This window comes from Sus scrofa, chromosome 11 (genome assembly GCF_054392235.1).
Source record: "Sus scrofa isolate SSC_HxYL_T2T_F1_AM1 chromosome 11, Sscrofa_HxYL_maternal_Yorkshire_Landrace_v2.0, whole genome shotgun sequence".
Taxonomy (NCBI): domain Eukaryota; kingdom Metazoa; phylum Chordata; class Mammalia; order Artiodactyla; family Suidae; genus Sus; species Sus scrofa.
The window spans coordinates 59,348,461-59,373,750 of NC_139393.1; the positions used below are offsets into that span (position 1 = coordinate 59,348,461).

General features: G+C 37.5%; 2 protein-coding genes across 3 annotated transcripts in view; one reads left to right on the forward strand and one right to left on the reverse strand.

Moving 5' to 3' along the window:
- LOC106505319 (uncharacterized) overlaps positions 1 to 25,290 on the forward strand; it is a 354,150-nt gene that overhangs the window by 166,247 nt on the left and 162,613 nt on the right. The gene's annotated exons all lie outside the window — the stretch shown is intronic.
- LOC110255835 (uncharacterized) overlaps positions 1 to 25,290 on the reverse strand; it is a 1,104,139-nt gene that overhangs the window by 3,361 nt on the left and 1,075,488 nt on the right. For both annotated transcript variants that reach the window (XR_014819674.1, XR_014819681.1), the window contains exons 7-9: positions 22,694 to 22,773; positions 3,267 to 3,332; positions 1,066 to 1,243 (exon numbers count right to left, since the gene is read on the reverse strand). The gene's annotated coding sequence lies outside the window, so the exon portion shown is untranslated. The remainder of the gene's footprint in view (positions 1 to 1,065; positions 1,244 to 3,266; positions 3,333 to 22,693; positions 22,774 to 25,290) is intronic.

Below are 25,290 nucleotides of genomic sequence, written 5' to 3' on the forward strand. Positions count from 1 at the left end.
ACTGAGTGATGAAAGAGATAACATTTTCTCATAACAGCAACATAGTTTCATAACTTATTAAATACTATAGATTTATTCATGTATGACATCCATATACCAAAGGCATTATTCTCACCACTTATTCATATGGGGCCTGAATTTAGCAGCTGATATTTCTGCTTTGCAGGGGTTCTCAGTGCTTTTCTCCATCTTGGTATGGAGGTCTAAAGCTTGTCTGGCATGATGGAAGAAGAGTGGGGCCTTAGAGCCAGAAGAACATATGCTGAAAAAGGATCTGTCTTGTGCTACTTGCTGCTTCTGTATAATAGTGGGTGGGGCATCTTTATTCCCCTCTCTCAGGCTCACCCTGACAGTCACCATACAGAGCAGAAAGCAAAGTGAGGTGTCAACAGCAAGGGACAATGAAAATAATATCTCAGACCTGTAGTTCTTCAAGGGCAAGTGACAGAAGATAATCATTCATGTTAAAGGACCTGCATCAAGATGGCTCCTTTATTTGCAAAATGTTCTCACTTTCTTCTCTAGATATACTCTCCCTGATGCTTACTGGAAATGCACCTAGTTTCATCTTTCTCATAGCCCGACATTCTTTTCCTTTTGAGTGAACTGGAAATAGGGGGAAATCTTGTTATACTTAACTCTTTTTCTTTCCTTTTTCGTCTTTTTAGGGCCATGCCTGTGGCAGATGGAGGTTCACAGGCTAGGGGTCTAATCAGAGCTGCAGCCACTGGCCTACACCAGAGCCACAGCAACTTGGGATCTGAGCCGCGTTTGTGACTTACACCACAGCTCACGGCAACCCCAGATCCTTAACACTGAGTAAGGCCAGGGATTGAACCCACAACCTCATGGTTCCTAGTTGGATTCGTTAACCACTGCGCCATGACGGGAACTCCTCTTTTTCTGTCTTCGTCTTCATTCTAACTATTTTATGTACAGCAGATGCTTCCATTGTGGGTCACATGGTAATCCATTTCCAGACCCAGTTTGGAACACTGAGTTTGGATACAGGGCGGCCTTTTCAGTAGATATAACCCTATTTTTCTCTCCTTTTCTATTACTCACTTGTTCCACAGCCATCCATTCCACTATCCTCTGATCTATCCGCAGATTTCTGGCAACACCACTTTAAAACAATTCTTGTCTGGATCAATGTGTTTATTGATTCCCCAACATTCTTGTGCAGCTAATAGCAAAGCCTGAGTTATTCCAGCTCTCTGTTTCCTTTGTTCCTATTCCAGGCCTGTGGAGATTGACAGAAAAAAAATCATGCACAGCCTTGTAATTGCACCATCTGGATCTAGCTGGAGCTTACCTGGCCACAGACAAAATGAATAGAGCAGCCAAATAACTATGTTTGCAAAATGCATTCTCCTGAACAAAGCTTCCCCTGCCCACAGGTTTTCCTCGCTTCCATTGCTCGCAGGCTCTGATCTTTTGCCTCCTCATTCCATTTGTGTTTGCCCAATCTCCAGTGTTGGCATCTAGGCTCATTCTTACCTGTTTCGTCTGCTGGCTTCAGTCTCATCTCCATGGGTTGCCATGTTCAAACTGATTATCTAATTTTCCAAATACTCTGGCTTGGCCCCAGGATTACATTTTATGAACTTTCCCATGGATAGCCTCAGAAAAGTAGGTGTTTTGGTAAAACTGCAGATCTGCCCACAGTTCTTTCCATGGCACTGATGTGCTGTATAAACAGGGCTGTGCCCATGGGAAGTGGGCTTCTTATTAAACCTGACATTCAGCCTGTAGCCTTAGACAATCCAAGATTGAACAATGGTCTTTCTAAACAGGGACTGGGTCAGAGTGGGAAGGGTACTTCCTGTCAATCACATCTACCTGTCTTTTGCTGATGGGACTGACCACTCCAGTTGAGGATTTTTGGCTCCTCTTATTTGTAACAGGATCCAAGTCATCACCAAGATGTGGATTATAACCAACACTGCTGATCCTCAGCCAAATTTGTATCAGCTAATGACTTTTTGCTGCCACCGCATATGAATTTTAGTAACTAGGCATGGGTAGCTTTCATATTGCCTTCAGGGAAATATGCTGGACATTGAAATGGAAATAGGTGAGGTGGGGGATACGGCATCTAGGGGGCACGTTTCAGGGAGTGAGGCTCAAGAGGCATATATATTATGCTGTGGGTACAGAACAGGTCTGTGAATCAGGAACTGCTTTTAAGAAATATGGTTAGAGAGGCTAACCATCTGGGCACGATGGTACATTTGTAGTGACTGTCTCACAAAACACCTAAGTGTAGGTGTTCATTATATTTCATTTACATGAATCCCAAAGGTTTTTATTTAATTCTGGGTCATTACCCTGATTGCCTCAAGTACACACACAAATTTGGTTTAATCTGATTTCTGAATGGAATAATTGGTCCTTTGTATAACTGATGCTTCCAACTTTAAAATGTTCTCTCTCTATACTGTATATGTTTTTAAAAAACAGCAACCAGACATTCTGTTCTTAGCACTTACACATTTATCTTTGGTTTATAGAATGGAAGAGGTAAGTTTTAAAAAATGAAATTAAACCTTTTTAGTCTTGGGTAACTCTTTTGGATAAAACCTTTGTCTATTTTCCAAAGGTCAAATTAAATGAAGCATTAGCAGTAAGTTTTTACATAAAGATAATTATGAAGCCTGCAAAAAGTTACACAAATCTTTAAGATCATCATTAAGCTGGTGTGTAACTAGAGTATGGAGCCCATGCAGTTAGTTCGTAACTAGGATCAAGTGTGAGGATTTCTATGGAACTGAGAAAATTATTTTCCCTGAATCCTATGTGCCATAATATAGCATAGAAGAATAAACGTATTGTTTCAGAATCTTCCAGTTGAGCAGAAATGTTTTACACATAAAATATCAATCTTAACTACTTGTCTTGATACTCTTTTGGGTGGTGGTACCATTGCCACTGAAGTTTAAGTGAATTGAGATTCAGATTTCTCATAATTTTGTGTTAGTATCTTCTATTTATCCAGTTAGCTTTCGCAGGCAAAACTTGTCCTGTTATTTTGTTAAAGGAGCCACATACTCCTTGAATACTCATTGGAATATGAGAGAAAGTGGAAATTTTAACACACTGAGAAATCACAATACCTTGACTATGTTAAGTTTCACATTTGGAAACTAGGAATATTTTAGAAACAATGCAAAAACAAAATGTCAGGAAGGAAAGCACAAAAACAAAGTAAATGCTAATCAATAGTAACCTCACTTTCTCAGAAGTAAAATCATCAGCTGTCTCACCATTAATGCCAATACTTCACAGATGTTCATGAAAGCTGCAAAGTTGGATCAAACAAATCTGGTTCTCTGTAGAAAAACAAATTTCATAACAAAAAGATAGTTCTTACTACTTAGCAATGTATTTAAGATAACTTTGTTTTAATCTCCATCTTCATCCAATTTATCATTAACATACAACAAATTGCATTTGGGATTTAATTCCCAGCTCACCATGTAGAAAGATACGTACATTTATCATTCCTTTAGTGTCTCTCCATGCTTATCTTCTGCTCTCTCAAAAGGATATTATTATAAAAATAAGTGAAATCTCAGTTTCCATATACCTTTTGGTTTTACTATTATCCAGTGGGAGATATGCTGACCACCAAATTGAACAAGCAGACATATAATAACTCAAGGAGGAAGCTAGTGAACAGGGGTTTTAGTGACACACAGGAAGAGAACCAAAAGAAGTTTGAGGAAGTAACATGACTTTTTAGTTTATTTTTTTTTTTTTTTTTTTTTTTTTTTTTTTTTTTTTTGTCTTTTTGCTATTTCTTTGGGCCGCTCCCGCGGCATATGGAGGTTCCCAGGCTAGGGGTCGAATCGGAGCTGTTGCCACCGGCCTACGCCAGAGCCACAGCAACGCGGGATCCGAGCCATGTCTGCAACCTACACCACAGCTCACGGCAACGCCGGATCGTTAACCCACTGAGCAGGGGCAGGGACCGAACCCGCAACCTCACGGTTCCTAGTCGGATTCGTTAACCACTGCGCCACGACGGGAACTCCCGACTTTTTAGTTTATTTAAGAGGAGCTCTCACTTGCAGCTCAAATAGCTTCGCTCTTCCAGGAAATCGTAAAGTCAAGGATAGGAGAGTCAATAAAATTGAGCAGGAGGATGGCAATAGCGGTTTGATGAACTTTTTAGAAAATCAAAAGGCTACAGAGCTTTGACTCAATTAAAGCAAAAGGAAGTTACTTAATTTACACATTATAGAATTTGAACTGGAGAAGGAAAGACACAATCAGAGACCACTATCTACTCTGGATCAGTTAATTTCTCTATTGGTGCATTGGAGCTCTAGCTGTAAACATTATAATGACGATCCTCCTGTGCTAATGCTTACTTTAAACCCAAAGCAATGAGAAATTCCTGTACACACTTTCTAGATAACAGTGCATTATTTAATTGTTTTAACAGTGCCTAGGTTCTATTCTCATACCTCCTGCATAATTTACCTGTGAACAGGCAAGGCACCTATATATAGGGATGCCTGGTACAGGAACAGTGCTGTGTGAAGGAAAGCACCATGTTTTTTGAGACAAATATATCAGTTATTTCTAGGAAGGTGTACAACCTTCTGCATTAAGTAAAACATTATGCTTCAAAAGACTTAAAGAAACCAGGGGGCCATAAGGCAAGATTAAAGAGTTTCTTAGGAAACAATATTTATTTTGAAAATACACAAAAAGTAATACATATTGTCCCAAGTTTCTAAGATACTTTCCCCAAAGTTACAACTCAGAGGAGAATGAAAGACTCAGAGAAAATTTAAGTGAGTAGCTAGTTTTTTAAAAAACATTAGATTCGTCTTTATATTGTGGATCTGCAACTGTAACACTTGTTTGAAATAACATCCATTTTTAACATAAAGTATTTGGAAAAAATATAAGAAAATTAAAAGCTGTACAGATAAAGCAGAGGTAATCTCTTAATGATTTTGGTGTATATCTTCTTAGTCATTTCACTTTCTCTTTTTGTAAATGTTTATGCATTTACACAAAAAAGAGCTTTTGGGGGGGTCAGATCCTTCATTTTTCTGGAGATGAATTTTCTGGATACTGGGTAGCTTTGGAATGTCTTCTATGGAGCAGGACAAATTGACTGGCATTCTTTGGGAGGGATCTATTCTTTGGAAGGTCCTTCCCCCACCTTTTGCTCCCCATGAAGACTCATTCCTCAGCCACTGCATTCCCAACGCAGAACTCATAGCATCCGCTCCATGGCCTGAGCTAAATGGCAAGCACTCCTTGCTCTTTGTTTCTGCCCAGATTTCAAATATGAGGAGATGCTTCTCAAATGGAGAAATACTCACTTTTCCATAAATTTTAGCAGTTTGCTCTATCCGTATTCTAATTTTTCTTATCATAGTTTCTCAAATAATTATGGTGTTGAAAGCATAAAATTTGACATTATTTTTGAAAATATAATAGGCAAAACATACTCCTTAGTATCCTAGTAATCTGTTTTTACTAAATTGTATATACCTTCAGATAAATTGATCATAAAATTAGTGATACCTAAAAATCAACACTTTTAAGTGAATCAGCTTTACTGTTAATGATTAATCTTCTTACAGTGATTTCATTTAAGCATGCAGATATACAGTGGCTAAGACATGGTAACTTTATTTATTTATTTATTTGACTTTTTGTCTTTCTCAGGCCACACCCACGGCATATGGAGGTTCCTAGGCTAGGGGTCCAATCGGAGCCATAGCCGCTGGCCTAAGCCACAGCCACAGCAATGCCAGATCCGAGCCACATCTACAATCTACACCACAGCTCACGGCAACACCAGATCCTTAACCCACTGAGCGAGGCCAGGGATCGAACCCGCAGCCTCATGGTTTCTAGTCGCAACCTCATGGTTCCTAGTCGGATTCGTTTCCGCTGCACCATGATGGGAACTCCTGGAAACTTCATTTTGATAATTGATACTACCTATTATTAAAATGATCTAATAATATCTTAGATCATTTTAACATCAGCTTTCAGCAAGATGTATCTAAACTGGGAATATATGTGTTAACTTTTAATACTAGTTCATGCTCAGAGAGTTGTAAAAAGGTCATTTCTTCTTTACCTTGTGTAATGCTTTCTTGGGGAAAGTAGGAGTATATATTCTCCAGTAGGCTGGAGAAATTGTTTAGCAAATTTACAAGGCTACACCATATTATATTTAAATATCTACTTTATATATTGAACTCCAATATTAACTTTTCCCAAAATTAGTACCAGAGTAAGAAATTTTAAAAAGGCACATACGAAAATGCTTATACTGGACATAATGCTATGAAATTTTGCCCTAAACCTATTATTTTGCAACCCTCTATACTATATGGTCTCCATTAGTTACTGATATCTTTTATGCCTTCATCTTCAAATTTTTAGAAGAGTGTCTAGGAGTTTCCAAACTGATTTTTTTTTTTTTAATTCAGCATGTTTGTGGACCCATTTTCTTCATAATTGCCTTGGCTTTGATCTTGGTTGCTGATTTTTCAACTAGTCCTTGTGGTTCTGAATTTTTTCATATGTCATGGACAAAACTGTGTCTCTAGGGCTTCCACGTCTCCTGCATTAATAGAGCATTATGCCTATTGCCACTGTAACACGGTAGTCATAAGATTACTCTTGAACTGTCTCTAGTGTTTGTATCCATTGTACACAAGTACTGCTGATCACCTGTCAGAACTATTATAGATGCTAGTGATTCCATAGTAAGCAAGAACATCAAGCCTCTAGTGGGTAAGGGAGCAAAAATAAAATTAAGAGCATTAAATAATATCAGGAAATGGTAAGGGCTATGAATTAAAAATAAAGATAAGGGGATAGAAAGTGAAAGAGATGCCCCTATAGAAAGGACAGTCAAAGGCATTTTCTCTGAGGTAACCTTGAACATAACACTCATGAAACAAGGCAGCATGCCATGTAAATGTCCCAAAAGAGGAAATGGCAAGTGCAGAAGCCCGAAGGTTTGTGTGCTTTACATGCTTACTAAGAAGACCAGTGTAGCCTAAACAAGGCCAGGGATCGAACCCGCAACCTCATGTTTCCTAGTCAGATTCATTAACCACTGAGCCACGATGGGAACTCCAGAAGGTACACATATTTAAGCAGACATATTTTAGATATAGATTGTGTATTAATATCTAGTAGAGTCTTAGTTGGGTTTGGAGCAAGGTATGAGCTGAACAAAGAAGTTAAAAAATAGTAACATGAATGCAACATACATATGGTAATATCTTCACTTGTGAATTCTTTTGAACATTATAATTAGTCTGTATGTACAAAATGTGTATGTTTTAGATCTCAAGAGCAACAAATTATTGTTTCACAAAGCAGCTAAGATATGTGCACTATTTGAGAAACAAGGTAACTGTTTTTGTTTTTTAAATGTTAAGTCCTTGTTACTTATTGTTTTGGAGTCCACCTTGGTGCAAAACAAAGTGACTTTCTGGTGTTCCTGCTGTGGCTTAGTGGGTTAAGTATCCAGCATTGTCTGTGTGGTCCTGTGTGTTTGATTTCTGGCCCAGGGCAATGGGTTGAGGATCCAGTGTTGCCACAGCTGTGGCGTAGGTCACAGCTGTGGCTTGGATTTAATCACTGGCCTGGAAACTTCCACATGCCGTAGGTGTGGCCAAAAAAAGGGTAACTTTCAAAGATACATATAAAACAATAAGGTCGGAGGTTCCCATTGTGGTGCAATGGAAATGAATCTGACCAGGAACCATGAGGTTGTGGGTTTGATCCCTGGCCTCACTCAGTGGGTTAAGGATCTGGCATTACCGTGAGCTGTGGTGTAGGTCACAGATGCAGCTTGCATCCCCCGTTGCTGTGGCTGTGGTGTAGGCTGGCAGCTACAGCTCCGATTGGACCCCTAGCCTGGGAACCTCCATATGCCATGGGTGCGGCCCTAAAAAAAAAAAAAAAAAAGTAAAAAACAAGTAAAAGAGAAAACAAAGTAGAAAAGTAGAATAATAATATGAAGCCAGGGAATAAGTTATATACAAGTCATATATAAAACGGTCCTATTAGGTATTAATATATAATGTAATATATGCATATATTGTTTTATATACAGATATGTAGCCCTCCCCCATTATAAAAGCCAAGCCAAATGAATGGCTGGCTTTATGAAAGTTTGATTTAAACTCTTTGGCAGCATTAAGAATCGAATCTACTGACCAAAACCTGTCGATGTTTGGGACTGATAAGGTCAGAATCAATTTTACACATAGTACAGAAATCGATATGATTGTTGAAATCAGGTTTCTATTCAACTTCCTTGAAAAGGAATCATATTATAGGATTTCCAGCTGCCTTAATTGCAGTAATACCATGAGGAGGTAATGTGCAATTTGTTCTCAATCTAATTTAGAATAAAAGGCTCTAAGACAAAAGAAGCATTCTATTTGTTAGAAAATGATTCTCCAGGAGACTTGAGAATACCAGTTAAATCATCCATTTGTGTGTGTTTACCAAAGCCTGTACTTAACCCAGATAAAGTATATGCTACTGGAAAATAAGATTTTTCAAGCAACATCTTTGATAATAAATGAAAGTAATCATTGTAAGCCACACTGTCTTTCCACTGCTATCTTGAAATCCTCTCTTGCCTCCCTCCCACAGCTTTGAGGAATTCTTTCTGGTCTTCACATTTTTATTACCTTTAATAAAGTCCTTCACTTGTGTGGATTTTGAGAGTCATATTCATAAAAGAGCAGTTGAACATATGATATCCATAGCGTTTTTTAAAAAGTTATATGCTCTGTTTCATTGTCTACATTCTTCTAAGGCATCCGGTTCTATGTTATTCATATTTTGTCCACTCAGGGTGCTTGATTCATTTCTTTGTGTTCAGAAAATAGCAAAATATATGATCCCAGAGCTTTCTTTGCTTATGCCGGTCCACTCAAGGTAAACACGTTCTCCTCCTCTCTGCCATCTCTTCCATTACTTTAGAAATACTAGTAGAAGACCAGTCAACCCACTACCATGACCAAGTTTATACTGCTTGCATTTGGGAAATCATTTCCATTTGAGCATATTCTTTACAAAGACTGGGGCTCTTTCCTGGAGCAAATGCAAGTGAAGACATAAGAACGTTCCCTCACAGCTCTGGACAGGCTTAGTGCCCTCTGCTTCCACAGAAGTCCAGGCAACCCTGCATGGTAAGTTTCATTAATGACCTTTCAAACCTGAGGAAAACAAAGCTTTGAAGGCTGAGAGATACCGCCAAGTTAGATGCCCAGTAAATGGCAGAGCCACGATTCAAACCCAAACCCAGAAGTGGCTCACTTCAAAGACTTTGCTCTTACTGATGATGCTTAAATACCACTCAGGCTTAACAATTTTTAAATACCCTCATATTTTAGTTACGGAAAATTCAGAGGCATCTTCCTGGATTTCCAAATACAAGTAAATAGAGCGAACATGAATTAAGCCCCCACTACAGGCAATGTTTTTTCTTTACTTGCATCATCCAACTTACATTGCAAAATGACTTTTAAGTCACATCCTTTAATTTTTTAAAAATTTTATAATTGAGGAAACAACCTCAGCAGTATTAAAACACTGCGCAAAAGCACTCAGTTGATAAATTATGCAGCTATGATTCAGACTCAGGCCTGGCTGATGATAAGAAGGACATATTTACCCATTTGTGCATGTTTAGGGATTTCTGAAATTGAACTGGGGTAAAGGACAAGCTTGGGTTCAAGGAAGTAAAAGATGACTCAGGAGGTAATGAGAAAACTTTAGAGAAAGACAGGGATTTATTGCTACACACATCTGCTTTCCAAAGGGGATAAACTCTGGAGTTATGGAGCCATGTGCTCACATTCCAAACAAATGTAAAACGGTAGTGAGCAAAGGAGGAAGAGTGGTAGTAGGTGGCCTATAGAAGCTTCCAGATTCATAGTTCTGGGCATCCTCTTCTGTGATATAAGAACTCTTCTTTGTGCACACAAGGTCTATCTGCTTCTTTTCCATCACCTTGAAGGGGAAAGATGGAAGTAATAGTAGTTGATTCTTGATCCAGATCACTCATGTATGTTTTCAGGATAATATATCAATAAGTATAGACAAAATAATCTTTTTTCCTGACCTTGTATAAGACTCTAACCTTGTGCAAAGGTATTTCTTTTTAAAATTCTCCATAATCCATTTTTTATCTGATGATCACCTTACTCTACTGTTTCTGAAATGAACTTTGGTTCTGGTCTTCACTATCCCTTGAGAATGGGCATTGCCGTATTTGGAACATTATACACTTTATTCCTTTCTTCTGGTTTTCTTTTTATCCTTTTCTGTCTGTCTAATTTGTGAGTATTTGCAAAGTCAAGCTTAAGTCACACGTTCTGCAAAAAATCATTTTTTCGATCATTTTGCTTTTGAAGCTCACCCTTGGACTTCATGTAAGTCTTTCCTCCACTTATCATTGTGCTATGTGTTATTTCCCTCTCTATGTGCTAAATCTGAGTTATTAGTTCCTTGAAAACAGGGTACAATTTTATACTTGTTTGGTTTCCCTCTAGCAACTATAGTACTGATCTCAGTACAGTTTCTTAAAAATATGCATTGATTCACGAAAGACAGAAATGCTTCTTCCTAATGAGCCAGGTTTCCTAGATTCTAGAACATCTAATACTGCTCTATCTAGAATCCCTTCAAAGATATTGGCTATTCCATTGAGAAATTTGATAGATATAAGGAACCAGAACGTCTATGTCATTCTGATCCTAGATTTTTAATTCCTGAATATTTATTTTATTGAAAATCAGTGTTCTTTTAATGTTATAGGCAATGAACCACTTATTTTACTAACCTGTGCTCATTTAGAGTAACTCAGGGTTTTTACAAGAAAATTTTATTCTTACATTTGTAGTAAGTTTTTTCTTGTCCATAGTAATGAAACAAACTATTTTTAATGTTTTCATTTTTCATGTTCTAGATCATAAACATGACTTTTCCTTAAACTAAAAATCTTCTTAAAGTATGATATATTCATTTGCTACCTAGCAATTTTTGAAGGTATGAACTTTAATATCTTTTGGAGTATTTCAAATATTTGTCATAATGCTTTGTTTTTAATGTTATTATTTTATTTCACCCCAATACTGGTATTTTCTTTACTCCATTCCATCCTGTTTTGATTTTTTCCCTCAAAATACAGCATTGTGATACTTTTAATAATTAATCATGAACTGTATTATTCTGATTTAAAAATTTTTTTACATCTTTTATTTATATGTGTGTGTATATATATATGTATATATTTTTTTCCTACTGTACAGCATGGTGACCCAGTTACACTTACATGGATACATTCTTTTTTCTCACATTGCATGTTCCATCATAAGTGACTAGACAGAGTTCCCAGTGCTACACAGCAGGATCCTATTGCTAATATTCTTTTTTATTTCCTTTTCTTTCTGATTTCTCCAGAAAGTTAAAATTTATATACTTTATAATTCTTGCTTTGAGCATTTCATCTAAGGATGTTTCTTCCTATTTCAAGTATGTCCATTAATTTGTACTTTTCTTTTACTAGAAATTCTGATGTAATAAACCACCTATTTGTAGCAATGTTACCTTCTATTTACTTTATTGACAGTGACGATCAATTCTGTTATAGTTTTTGCATTTTAGTAATAAATTATGTTCAAATAACTTCTTTTAGGCATATATTTAAAGTACAGAATCAAACAATTGAGTTCAAATGAGTCAAAGACTTCTTTTGCCCTGGAATCAAAGACCAACTAATCAAACTGCCCTAATAATTAATTTTTCTGGGATTCAGTATTTGATGCCATTGTTTATCTTTGTGAAGTAATAAAAATCAGAATAAACACTTAAAAATGATGGTATTTTACATTACTATTTTATGAAAAATATCGATTTGATTTTTACTGCTCTATTAAGGTGTAAGACAATTTAGCAGAAATGGATTCTAGCATGAGCTAAGTTGTCATGGCATTGTGAGAATGTCTATCAGGCTACGTTTAATATTCAAGAGACAAAGGCACAAATCAATTTGTTCATACAAGATGGTTTTAAATACCAAAATGTATCCAGAGACGTGTGTGTGTGTGTGTGTGCGCACGTGCGTGCGTGCCTGTGCGCACATGTGTGTGCAGTTTGATGAGCCAAGATTCTGGATTTAAGAGGTTAAACTGAATCAGAATCTGTCAGGTATTGAACACAAGAGTTAATTAGAAGTTTTATAGCGTCTGGTCTTACATCTAGGTCTTTAATCCATTTTGAGTTTATTTTTGTGTATGGTGTGAGGGAGTGTTCTAAATTCATTCTTTTCCATGTGGCTGTCCAGTTTTCCCAGCACCACTTATTGAACAAGCTGTCCTTTCTCCATTGTATTCTTGCCTCCTTTGTCATAGATGAGTTGGCTGTAGGTACGTGGGTTTAATTCTGGGCTTTCTATCCTGTTCCACTGATCTATATTTCTGTCTTTGTGCCAGTACCATGCGGTTTTGATGACTGTTGCTTTGGATCCACCTCTTAGAGTAAGGACAGTAAAAACAAAAATAAGCAAATGGGACCTACTCAATTCAAAGTTTCTGCACAGCAAAGGAAACCCTAAACAACACAAAAAGACAACACACAGAATGGGAGAAAATTTTTGCAAGTGAATCGACTGACAAGGGATTAATCTCCAAAATTTATAAACACCTTCTGTAGCTCCATACCAAAAAAACAAACAAGCCTATCAAAAAATGGGCAGAAGATCTAAACAGACAGTTCTCCAAAGAAGACATACAGATGGCCAAGAAACACATGAAAAGATGTTCAACATCACTCATTATTAGAGAGATGCAAATCAAAACCACTATGAGGTACCACCTTACACCAGCCAGAATGGCCATCATCCAAAAGTCTACAAACAGTAAGTGCTGGAGAGGGTGTGGAGAAAAAGGAACCCTAGTACACTGTTGGTGGGATTGTAAATTGGTGCAACCACTATGGAAAGCAGTATGGAGATTCCTCAGAAAACTAAAAATAGAAATACCAGGAGTTCCCGTCGTGGCGCAGTGGTTAACGAATCCGACTAGGAACCATGAGGTTGCGGGTTCGGTCCCTGCCCTTGCTCAGTGGGTTAACGATCCGGCGTTGCCGTGAGCTGTGGTGTAGGTTGCAGACGCGGCTCGGATCCCGCGTTGCTGTGGCTCTGGCGTAGGCCGGTGGCTACAGCTCCGATTCAACCCCTAGCCTGGGAACCTCCATATGCCGCGGGAGCGGCCCAAGAAATAGCAACAACAACAACAACAACAACAACAACAAAAAAAAAAAAAAAAAAAGAAATACCATTTGATCCAGCAATCCCACTCCTGGGCATCAACCCAGAGAAAACCACGACTCGCAAGGACATGTGTACTCCGATGTTCACTGCAGCACTATTTACAGTAGCCAAGATGTGGAAACAACCTAAATGTCCATGGACAGAGGAGTGGATCCAGAAGAGGTGGTACATATACACAACGGAATATTACTCAGACATTAAAAAGAACGAAATACCAGCATTTTTTGCATCATGGATGGACCTAGAAACTATCATGCTAAGTGAAGTCAGCCATACAATGAGACACCAACATCCAATGCTTTCACTGACATGTGGAATCTGAAAAAAGGACAGACGGAACTTCTTTGCAGAACAGATGCTGACTCACAGACATTGAAAAACTTATGGTCTCCGGAGGAGACAGTTTGGGGGGTGGGGGATGTGCCTGGGCTGTGGGATGGAAATCCTGTGAAATCAGATTGTTACGATCATTATACAACTACAGATGTGACAAATTCATTTGAGTAATAAAAAATTTTTTAAAAAGAGCTAATTAGAAGAAAGTAGGGCAGATACAATTTAGATATTAGACAATACATTACATAAGAGAAAGTAGCAGGTTTTTAGGCAAAGGAAAACACTGACCCAAATGGTTTGCCATTATTATTACCACTGTAGAACCTTCAGAAAATGTCTTAGTAAGGCAATAGACCTTACTCTCACTAGGGAAAATAGAAATTTCTTGAGTTTTAATAGCTAGAAAAAAATCTCCTATGAGGGCTACACAGAGAATGTGATGCAAAAGTGTTGTTGGAAAGTAATATAAAGGCATTAGAAAGGGTGGGCTATTGTCCAAGCCAGTGGAATGAGGTGGCCATGAAGCCTGTCTTGACATTCATAAAACTAAATAAGGGAGTTACCGTCGCCGCGCAATGGTTAACAAATCCGACTAGGAACCATGGGGTTGGGGGTTCGATCCCTGGCCTCCCTCGGTGGGTTAAGGATCTGGCATTGCTGTGATCTGTGGTGTGGGTCACAGAGGTGGCTCGGATCCCGCATTGCTGTGGCTCTGGTGTAGGCCGGTGGCTACAGCTCCGATTGGACCCCTAGCCTGGGAACCTCCATAGACTGCAGGTATGGCCCTAGAAAAAACAAAAAGACAAAAAAAAAAAGAAACCCCAAACTAAATAAGGACAAGCAGCTTCTGTAGGATGAGTGGTGGCACTCTATGTACAAATAAAGTTTGGAGGGGCTCAAATTCAAAATTTTGTTGCCCCGTTTTGTCTAGAACCAACTCAGCCTTGAAGGGAACAGCCAAATGGGTATGGCATGATCATTTTAAAATAATCGGCTTATAAATCACTTAGTTTTGCCCTTTCTTATTTCATTTACAATAGAATGCATAATATAAATAATAGTTTAAGTTTAAAAACAAATGAATGAAATGTAAATTGTGTGTCTAGGTCTTATGTTGTATGTATGTGTATGTTTGCATATGTGTGCATGTCTTATATACTGTGTAGTGAGAAGAGTTTGGATCCAATATATCAGCGTATGAACTCCGCCTCTATATCTAAAGCTTATATGTAACCTTGAGCAAGGTATTTAACCGCCTTGATCTTTAGTGTTCATATCTGTAAAATGGGACTAATATTCTTTCCATTAAAATTTTGTAAAGGTTATATAAATTAATATACATAAAAAATATAATTCTGGGTCAAGCAAATACTAGGTGGTCAGTAAATATTACTTATTTCATTTTATTTATTTATTTGGCCACAGCTGCAGCATGTGGAAGCTCCTTGGCCAGGGATCCAACCCATAACACAACAGTGACCTGAGCCACAGCAGTGACAATGCCAGGTCCTTAAATGCTAGGCCACCAGGGAACTCCAATATTATTATTAATTCACTATACCTTGTTAATTATAACAAGATACAACAATTCTTCATGGTGCCAATTCTTTGTTTTTAGGATGGTGGTACCCGGTAGTTGTAGAAACCTAATATTTCCTTTGAACTACTTTACACATTATTCTTGGTAAAACATTAGATTCTCTTGTGTGTTTCTCAGTTTTCCCAAGAGTCATTGCATATCATACTTTAGGTTTTGGTCAGCCATCAGAGTACACATTTAGTTCATTTAGGAGTTTAGAAGCTAATGGCCTCATTGCAAATCCCTTGACATTTTAAACTAGGCTAAATAAAGAAAGCAGGAGAGGATTTTACATGAATTCTCCAAACTGAGAGGGTTATCAAGTTCATTTACATGTTTACCAAGGCTGCCAGCCATCCTGACTTGTTTAGAGGAGGACTGTTTTTATATGAACTGCACTCCATTTCTGATGGTCTGTTGGCAGTAAAACAGCATGAAATCTCACTCATCATTATTACCTACTCAGTGGACCTGTTTTTCATCAGTAAAGTTTGGCATTTAATCAGAGTTTGGGGTGCATCATTTCTGAACATGTATACAGTGCTAGAGGCAAAAAAAATCATTAAAATTTGGCTCTTGGTATAATGATGAGGTGCATGAATGGGGGTGGAAGTTGTAAAGGACTATAAAACTGTTAAATTTGGTGTGTGGGAAGAAGAAATTATTTGTAAAACCCATAAACCTCTGTAGCCAAAATATCTATTACATGCTAACTGGCACTAATGAGCTGTTCCTAAAGCCCCGGTCACTAAAATATGTATTTACTTCTCTTTTTGTGTGAGTACATTACAATAAGGAATTGCAGGTTCTCCCCACTATTTCTGAAGGAAAAAACCAAGCAGTCTTAATACTACAAATTTAAGGCATAGGCCACATAAAAAAAAAAAAAAGATACTATTTTTAGAAACCTTTACTTCAGAAGCAAGGATTTCACATAAGGTTTGGGGCTAAGATTTTCTAAATAGGTTTTCTTATTTTTATCAACATTATGAAACAAAAAATATGAATTCCGAAAGGGATGATGTTTTAAAACGTTAATATTAACTTTCAAAAGAAAAAGTTTCAGTATATATGTAAATATACGTAAAGCATACCATGAAACACTGTGATCATTTAGAGAAATTGATGAAAAGAAAAAATATCTATAGCTTATCTGTATTTTTCTATATGTCTATACCTATGTCTACATCTCTATCCATTTCTATAGTGCCATTCACTATCTTTATATCCATATTTATCTGAGAAGCCATGAAAATCAGTTTTTTATCAGTTATAAACATCCTGCAAATGAATATGAAATAACTAGATAGAAAAAATTAAAGTCCCCTTATCACCACAGAGCCAAGGTTCTAGTCATGCACTTCAACATGCTACTTTGAATAGAATTTATCCAAATTATGATAAATTCATATCACTGTGATAAATTCAGATCCCAAAGGAGGGATTTGAAATATGGCCTGGTGATCTGAGATTATAGTGGGCTTGACTCTTAGACCAGACTCAATATATCCTTGGGAAAGTCAAATCCACTCATCCAATTCCATTAGTAAATTAGCACTAGCACAATTGTCAACCACACAGCTACTGCTATTCATGTCAAGGGAATAAGGATAACTCTGGCTCTGTTCCTGTAAACTGCCAGTAAACTGCTTCCAGATCTTCAGAGGTGGAAGCCTGAGTCAATCAATCTTTATTAAGCAGAGCATCTGAGCAGGAATAACAATAGCAAACCAATCTGTTAATTAATGGAAAGATACAAGAATTCAATAAAAATTTAATGCCTTCAGATTGGGGATAATGATAAATAAGGAGACGGAAGACATTTATTTTTGGGGATGGTTTGGCTTTTGCTCCATTCTGATGTGGAAAAGCCTACCAGCGAGGATCTGGACTTCCTGGGCTATTGAAAGAAGACAGTTGAAAACCGCCTAAGCCCATTTTGAAAATCTGCTTCCTAAATCTTTAAAATCAGCCTCTGATTTTGGTTATCTGCTTTATTTTATCCTTTACCTAATTAACTAACCCAGTAATAGTCATGACTAAGACTCATGTTCTGGACTTCATCTGCCCTAAAAATTTCATCTGTTTGACCCAAGTGTATTGAGTAATGACTAAGGACTGAGAACTCTGGCTGCTGTGGCTGATTGGCCCAGGCAGACACATTCTCTGTCCTTTCTGAGGTTATAGGCCCCATTGGGATACATGAAACCAGTTCTAATGCTGTTATTTGTGTGGTGATATGAAAGTCCAAGTTAAGGGATTCAGCAAGGCTTCTGGCAGGAAAACCTCTGAGTTGAAATCAGAAGGACGGATTGGAATTAGTTGCCTGAACAATGGGGACAATATGAACAGAGTTGGAGGATGTGTGGCAATTCCAAGGAGCTAGAAAAAGGATCTATGTGGTTAGAGGTGGAATTTAAGGAGGAGAATGTTATAGAGATCAGATGACAAAGGAAAAGCCAGGCTTGATCACATACCCTCTGTTAAACCAGGTCAAGGAGTTTGAAATTTCTTCAAATGGCAACATGATGCTTTCGAAGCACTGTAAACTCTCGAGAAAATAGTTATAGAAAGATTCAAACTGTAATGAGGATGATAGATTGGAGGGAAACAGGCTAACTATTTAGGAAACTGGGAGAAAATGCGGGTTTCGGCAAAAGATGATAGTCTGGATTAGGGAAATAACAGTGGAGGTGAAGATGAGCGGGTGTGTGTGCATGTGGAGGTGGAGCGTGGTTAATAATGGACACAGGTCACAATACGGGACAATGGGGTCGAAGCTGGTGCTACTTTCTGGTTTAGGGTTTACAGTAGGGGAACAGACTAATGGGAGAAGATAGTAGGTACAGATGAGACAAACTGATTTCGAGATGCCTGTGGAATAGATGGGTTGTATGGCATTAAAGGGTAGGGTTTGGAGATCAGGAAAAAATAGGGGCTTTAGATGTCGATTTAGGTAATCAGCACATAGATGGTTACCAATGCCGAAGAAGTGTTGGAGAGTCTGGAGGACAGAGTAGATGGAGTGAGAAGAAGAGACAGGTGAGGGCATGGGCAGCAGTTTCCTCTCTCTGTGACTCGCCCTCCTCTTTTATTGTCCTCCCTTCCCATGTGGATGACAGGAAGATGCACAAAATGACAAACACACAATGCCTCAAGTTACTCAGAGAAAACAGAGAATACTGTGGTGAAATGATATCAATAGACAAGGACCTGATCTATACACATAACAATGGAATGATTTGAGATAACTTTTCTACTGAGGACTTTGGTCACACAGAATCCTGTTCCTCAAAAGAGCGGTGTATGTATGAAAGAATAATTAACTCTATATCCCTGCCAGAGATGCCACCAGAAATGTTCTAGAACTGGTCATTGGTCTCTGTCCTAAAGGCAATCTTTTAGGGTTTGCCACAGTTTCATTTATAACTTCCAAATAAGTCATCTGTAAGATTCCCTAAAGGATTCATTTCCTATGATATTCATTTGTGAATTTTTTGGTATCCTTTTAAAGAAAAATTTGCATGGTTCATTATAGATTGGAATATTTATAAATACCTGCATTGTTTTTCAATTCCAGAACATTCTTTCTCCTTTTGCAAGAGCTTGCCAGTGTATAGAAAGCCAAGCACCCTGTTTATAAGGCTCCCAAAGGTGTTTCATTTTTAAGAAATAAATCAAAAGCACTCAATCAATTAACGATTGCAGTGACAATAGAACGTATGTCATACAAATGACCACTGAATTCTGCCTTTACAATGAATGCATTAAAAGGGTACAATTTATATATTTTACTTCGAAGAAGTTAAGAAATAGCGTCCATGTACACATCAGCAAAAAGTTACCAGAGAAAGGTTTTTGCTGCACACAAAACCTTAGGCAGTCAGTTCTGAGCGGATTTGTTTTACCAACAAGGAAGACTTATCCTGCCAATCAAGCCATGATGAGGACAGCCAACAGGGTTTAGCCTATACTGAAGTGCAGACCTTTTGAAACCCTCCATTATAATCCTCTTTTGTAATCTTCTTTGTTCTCTTTGTTTTTGTAATATAAGATTTCTTATCTCACAATGGAGTAGCCCCTCTTTTTCTACTTTTCTTTTAGAAGAAAAAATAAACTTCATAATAATTCTGGGGTAAGCATAGATAAAACTGGCAGGAAAATGATAAAGCAGAGAATGGGTAATAATATTGTGTCTTTCTTCTTTGTTTAGGGACAAAAAAATTGTCTTGACAAGTCAGTGGATATGCCATTCATTGGCCCATGACTCAGCAGAGGTCACTTGGCAGTTGCTAGGACCCCTTCCATCCTACTTGTGCTGGTTCCTCACTGAGAGTGTCACATAGCACAACTGGTGACTCCCAAACTCCCATCACAGAGAGTTGAAATTAAAAATGGAAAAAATCCTGTCAATCAATGTAAGCGTTCAGGGACACATGAAGGAAATTTAACTGAATTCAGATACTATCGCTACAACAATCCTGATTTGTTTTGCTCTTCTTTACTTTTAAAGAAAGTTGTGTTGTTTTGTTTGTTTTCTGGTATAAGTTCTATTAAGTTGTTTCAAAATACTTGTTTTAAAATTTTTTCTAACTAAATACAGAACTACCATATGATCTGGCAATCCCACTCCTGGCCATATATTTGGACAAAACTTCGATTGAAAAGCATACATGCACCCCTATGTTCACTGCAGCACTATTCAGGATAGCCAGGACATGGAAACAGCCTAAATGTCCATCAATAGATGAATGGATTAAGAAGATGTAGTACATAATACACAATGGAATACTATTCAGCCATTGAGAAGAATGGAATAAGACCATTTGCAGCCACACGGATGGAAGTAGAGACTCTCATACTAAGTGAAGTCAGAAAGAGAAAGACAAATATCATATGATATCACATATCTGGAATCTAATATATGGCACAACTGAACCTGTCTACAGAAAAGAAACAAACTCATGGACTTAGAGAACAGACTTGTGTTGCTAAAAGGAAGGGGAAGGGAGTGGGATGGACTGGAAGTTTGGAGTTTGTAGATGCAAATTATTGCATCTGGAATGGATAAGTAATGACATCCTGCTGTATAGAACAAGGAACCATATCTAATCACTTATGATCAGACATAATGGAAGATAACATGAAAAAAGAATGCATATATATGTATAACTGTGTCACCTTGCTGTACAGCAGAAATTGACAGAAGACTGTAAACCAACTATAATAAAAAAATAAAAACTAAATATTTTTATACATCCTTAAATGGTTACTACAACTTGAGTGAGCATCCATCATCTCATATAGATAGAAAATTAAAGAAATAGAAAAAAAATGTTTCCTTGGGATGAGAACTCTTAGGATTTACTCTTTTAACAAGTTTCAAAATGTACAAACTTCCAGGCATAAGATAACTAAGTACTAGGGATGTGACATACAATGTGATAATTATAATTAGCACTGCTCTATGTTTTATATGAAATATTTATTTTGTTTGAAAGTGCTGTGGAATAAGTTTAGGCATTACAGAAGAAATTAAATACAACCCATGAAGAATCTAATGAATGCTGAAAGTGGAATAAGCTACTATTGATTTTACAACGGCACAGGGATGGATATTTTTAGGTTAAAAACTCAGAATATTTGCTTATGTTTTTGTTTTTGTTTTTTTCCCAGTGGGCAGTAAAACATTTCCTTAGACAATATTCATTCTAACATTCACTTCGTTGTAGCAATAAAAGCTTTTAAAAGAAAATAGGAAAATTAAGTGAAAACAAAGAAAAATATCTCATCAAATGGATGTGGTTTTTTTTTTTTTTTTTTAGGGCCCTACCCGGAGCACAGGCTAGGGGTTGGATAGGAGCTGCAGCTGCCAGCCACCACCACAGCCACAGCCACACCAGATCTGAGCTGCGTCTGTGACCTATACCACAGCTCACGGCAACGCCAGATCCTTAACCCACTGAGCAAGGTCAGGGATCCAACTGGCATCCTCATGGATACTAGTCAGGTTTGTTAACCGCTGAGACATGACGGGAACTGTTGGATGCGGTTTATACTTGGTTCACCCACACAAGTGAAAAGCATTTCTAACTAAATGAAGAAACAATTGAGTATCATGATAGAACTATGGACAAAGATCAGTGAAGACTAGTGTGATGGCAGCATTGCAGGATGAGGGGAAAGCAGTGGGTCTGTGGTAGAGGAATTTGAAGTGGATTCACACTATGGCAGTGAGTGCTTCCCTAGACGGCTGGGTGTGTCTTGTGGAGAAGGGGAACTCCAGCTGAGGAGGAAAGGAAGGAGATGCTCTGCTTGGAAAAAACCGTGCAAGGCGGTGTGGCACAGAGAAAAAAACGTGTTTTGCTGGAATGATAAGTCCTCCCTGAGGAACGTTAGGGGGACGTTTTAAACTTTTTTTTTTTTTTTTTTGGTCTTTTGTCCTTTTTAGGGCCGCACCCACAGCATATAGAGGTTCCCAGGCTAGGGGTCTAATCGATGCTGTTGCCACCTACCTACGCCAGAGCCACAGCAATGCCAGATCCGAGCCGCATCTGTGACCTATACCACAGCTCACAGCAACACCAGGTCCTTAACCCACTGAGTGAGGCCAGGGATCGAACCTGCAATCTCATGGTTCCTAGTTGGATTCGTTTCTGCTGTGCCACAACGGGAACTCCTAAACTTTTTTGTATGAAGTGGTTCTAAAGGAATGTTATAATTCTGAGAACTCCAGTTCATTCACTGTAGTTTAAAAAAAATGGGGGCAGTTCCCACTGCAGTGCAGTGGGTTAAGGATCCAGTGTTCCTGTGGCATGGGTCTCAGCTGTGGCTTGGATTCCATCCCTGGCCCAGGAACTCCCCTATGTCATGGGTGTGGCCAAAAAAAGGGTGAAGAATGTTTTCATCAACATTCCGAGCCCTGTTTTGTTTTTTTTTTTTTTCTGGATAAGATCCTTCAACTCTATCACTCTAATTCCACCGCTATACTCTTTATTTGAAATGTTTAAATATTTTTTATAATTTATGATAAAATTCCTTTATTTTAATTATACTATAAAATAGAATTTTTGTTTGTAATATCTAAGCATCCATAGAATAAAGAAAATCTAGCTCCTGTAAAAAATTTGATTTTCTATAATAAGAACATCAAAATTCGATTTTACATAGATAGAAGGAAAGATAATTCCAACCAAAAGTAAATGAGGCATGTGCATTTTCTACATATGTGAAATTCAATAGGCATTTTATTTATGTGTGATATAAGTAGGTTATAAACTCAAACTTGATTTATTAGGTCAATGGATTTTGACTTATAAATTTGGATGAGAAGTAATGGAAGTTCTCACTTCAATGTACATATCCTATAAGATAATTATTTATAAGCTAACTTAAATTTATTGATAGAAATGTAAAATAGTGGAACTTACCAGGTTCTTTGGGGATAGTTCATCTAATGGTTCCCCTTGAGTATGACTTTGAAGTCCCTTATCAAATATATCACCCTTTTCTGGAAAAAAAAAAAAAAAAAACAGACCCTCAGATTCAACCATCTGACAGCACAGTCCCCAGAATGGACATATTTCAGCAATGACCTAAGCAGAGTAGAGAGGGATTCTCCACTTCCTCTTTGCAGAAGTCACATTCCACCGATAAAGCCCAAGATTATGTTAGTTTCTTCAGAAGCAACTATTTGACTTGGTTGAAACCAAATGCTAAAACCTTTGTAAAATCTACTGACATTACCTCAGGAATGGGAAACAAATTGGATCCCTCTTAAAATCAGTTCAATGCAAAATGTAATGAAAGCCTTTTGGATCTGCTAGGAATGTGTTAAAATTCTATCCAAACACGCATCCCCAGAGTTCGAGGTGATGTGAAAGGAAACCACCAGGGAGAAGGTATATTTGCAAGCCATTTTCAGGATTAAAAAATACGTAAGGAGCATGTGGTGTTTATTGATAATAAGGGTGGGGAAAAACTAAAAAGTCAAGTGTTTACACTTATAGCTGCAATTGTTTATAAAGCTGCTCGTTTTAAGCAATTCTGAGGTTGTATGTGTCTACATACACACACATACATACACATATATGTATGTATCTGTGATATTTATTTCATTAATAAACGGAGGAAAATAAATGAATTATTCTTGAATAAATGCAGCATATCTGCTGCATTAAATTCACTTGGAAACATGTTGGAACTGATGTCTTCAAAAGGCAGAAAATCCAAATACACTGAAGAACATTTAGTTCCTAGCTCCTGATTGTAGATTATAACCCTGGTCGTTACATTTCAAAACTTGTTCCTAACCCCTAGCTCGGGAACTTCCATATGCCGTGGGTGCAGCCCTAAAAAGACAAAAAGCCACAAAAAAACAAAAAAACCCCCAAAACCAAAAAAAAAAAAAAAACAAACCCCCAACTTGTTCCTTATCCACTGTAGCCGGCAGAATCTGGGCTGAAAGAATCATCTATACAACTTATTGTTTTTTGTGGCTCTTTTGTTATGAGTACAGTCAGGTTTGCCTTTGTGATCCTCTCAGAGATAACGCCTCTTCTTTACACACCATCTGTAATAGCCCACAGGTAGCTCTTTCCATGGGATTTTCATGTTTATGCACAAATACTGTAGTCGGTGAGGTTAACAGATGCAAACTATTGCCTTTGGAATGGATAAGCATTGGGATCGTGTTGTATAGCACTGGGAACTATGTCTGGTCACTTGAGATGGAGCATGATAATGGGAGAAAAAGGAATGTATACATGTATGTGTGACTGGGTCACCTTGCTGTGCAGCAGAAAATTGACAGAACACTGTAAATTAGCTATAATGGAAAAAAATAAATATCACTATAAAAAAACCCAAAACACATTTATATGATATAAAAATGATAAAGTAAATTGTACATTTAAAAAAACCCCACAAATATTGTAGTTGATACTTTGAAAGAAAAGCAATTGTCTCAAAAATTATTTGCTATTTTCTCCCAATTTAGTTAGGAAGGACCCAAGATTCTATAATATAGAATTTAAATTTCAGGCAAAGCAACTGGAGAAAATTCTGGGAGTTTTCATCTTGGAAGCTCGCTTTGCCTCCCTGGGCACTCCAGAGCTCTCATCAGGTTTATTGCTCTTGGTTTCGATGTGTGTTGAGCAGTTTTGGCCACCAGAGAGCTTTCTTATCAGGGGTCTAGCCTCTTCTGGTTAGAAGCCACAACATCTGCCGTTCTTCATTATTTCTGTCCTTTTCATATTAGCCTGATATGCTACCCAAATGGCCCAGCTATCATTCATTTTATGTACATTGTATTATTCACACAAAAATCATTTGTTGCCATTGGGAACAGCATAGATATTTGAAAGTATTTTTTTTTTCTGTTATCACTAATTACCTACATCCCCACTTTTAATATTATGTTAATTCAAAAGAGCCTATTAATGGGTTTACATTTTATATCTGCGAATATTTTTATGGAGTGTGAAGCAATGAGTATATTATTAAAAGCATCAAGAGGTAACTAAAGGAAATCTTATGTTAACAAGTTCTTTTCTAACTAAAAAAAAAAAAAAAAAAGAATATGTTTATTAGAGAAAATAAGCTCAAGAGTTTTCATCCTGTGACTTATATATGTCTTCAAGCTGCTTCTGACAGCATAATTTGGCAAAATTTCATTTTGGTTCAGAAGGAAGCATAATGCTCCTAAGTTTCCTATAGTGGCAAGTGGAAGGAAAAGTTAATGCAGCAACTGAGGGCAAGCACATAAAGTGATAACTGAAGATGGAGTCTCAGGATTCCATGAGATCTTAATCCACACTGTGATGATTTACTGTCCCTAATCCCAATGGGAAGAACTGAACTGAGACAGTTGATTGACAAATGAACCCTGTTTTTTGAAAGAAGATACTATAGCAGACTAAAATAAAATGTGTTTATTGAACAAAGGCATGGGATTATACTTTGAGACTTTTAAGTCATCCTCAAATTCTGAATTATATTTTAAGTATCTACAAATTTGTGAGATATT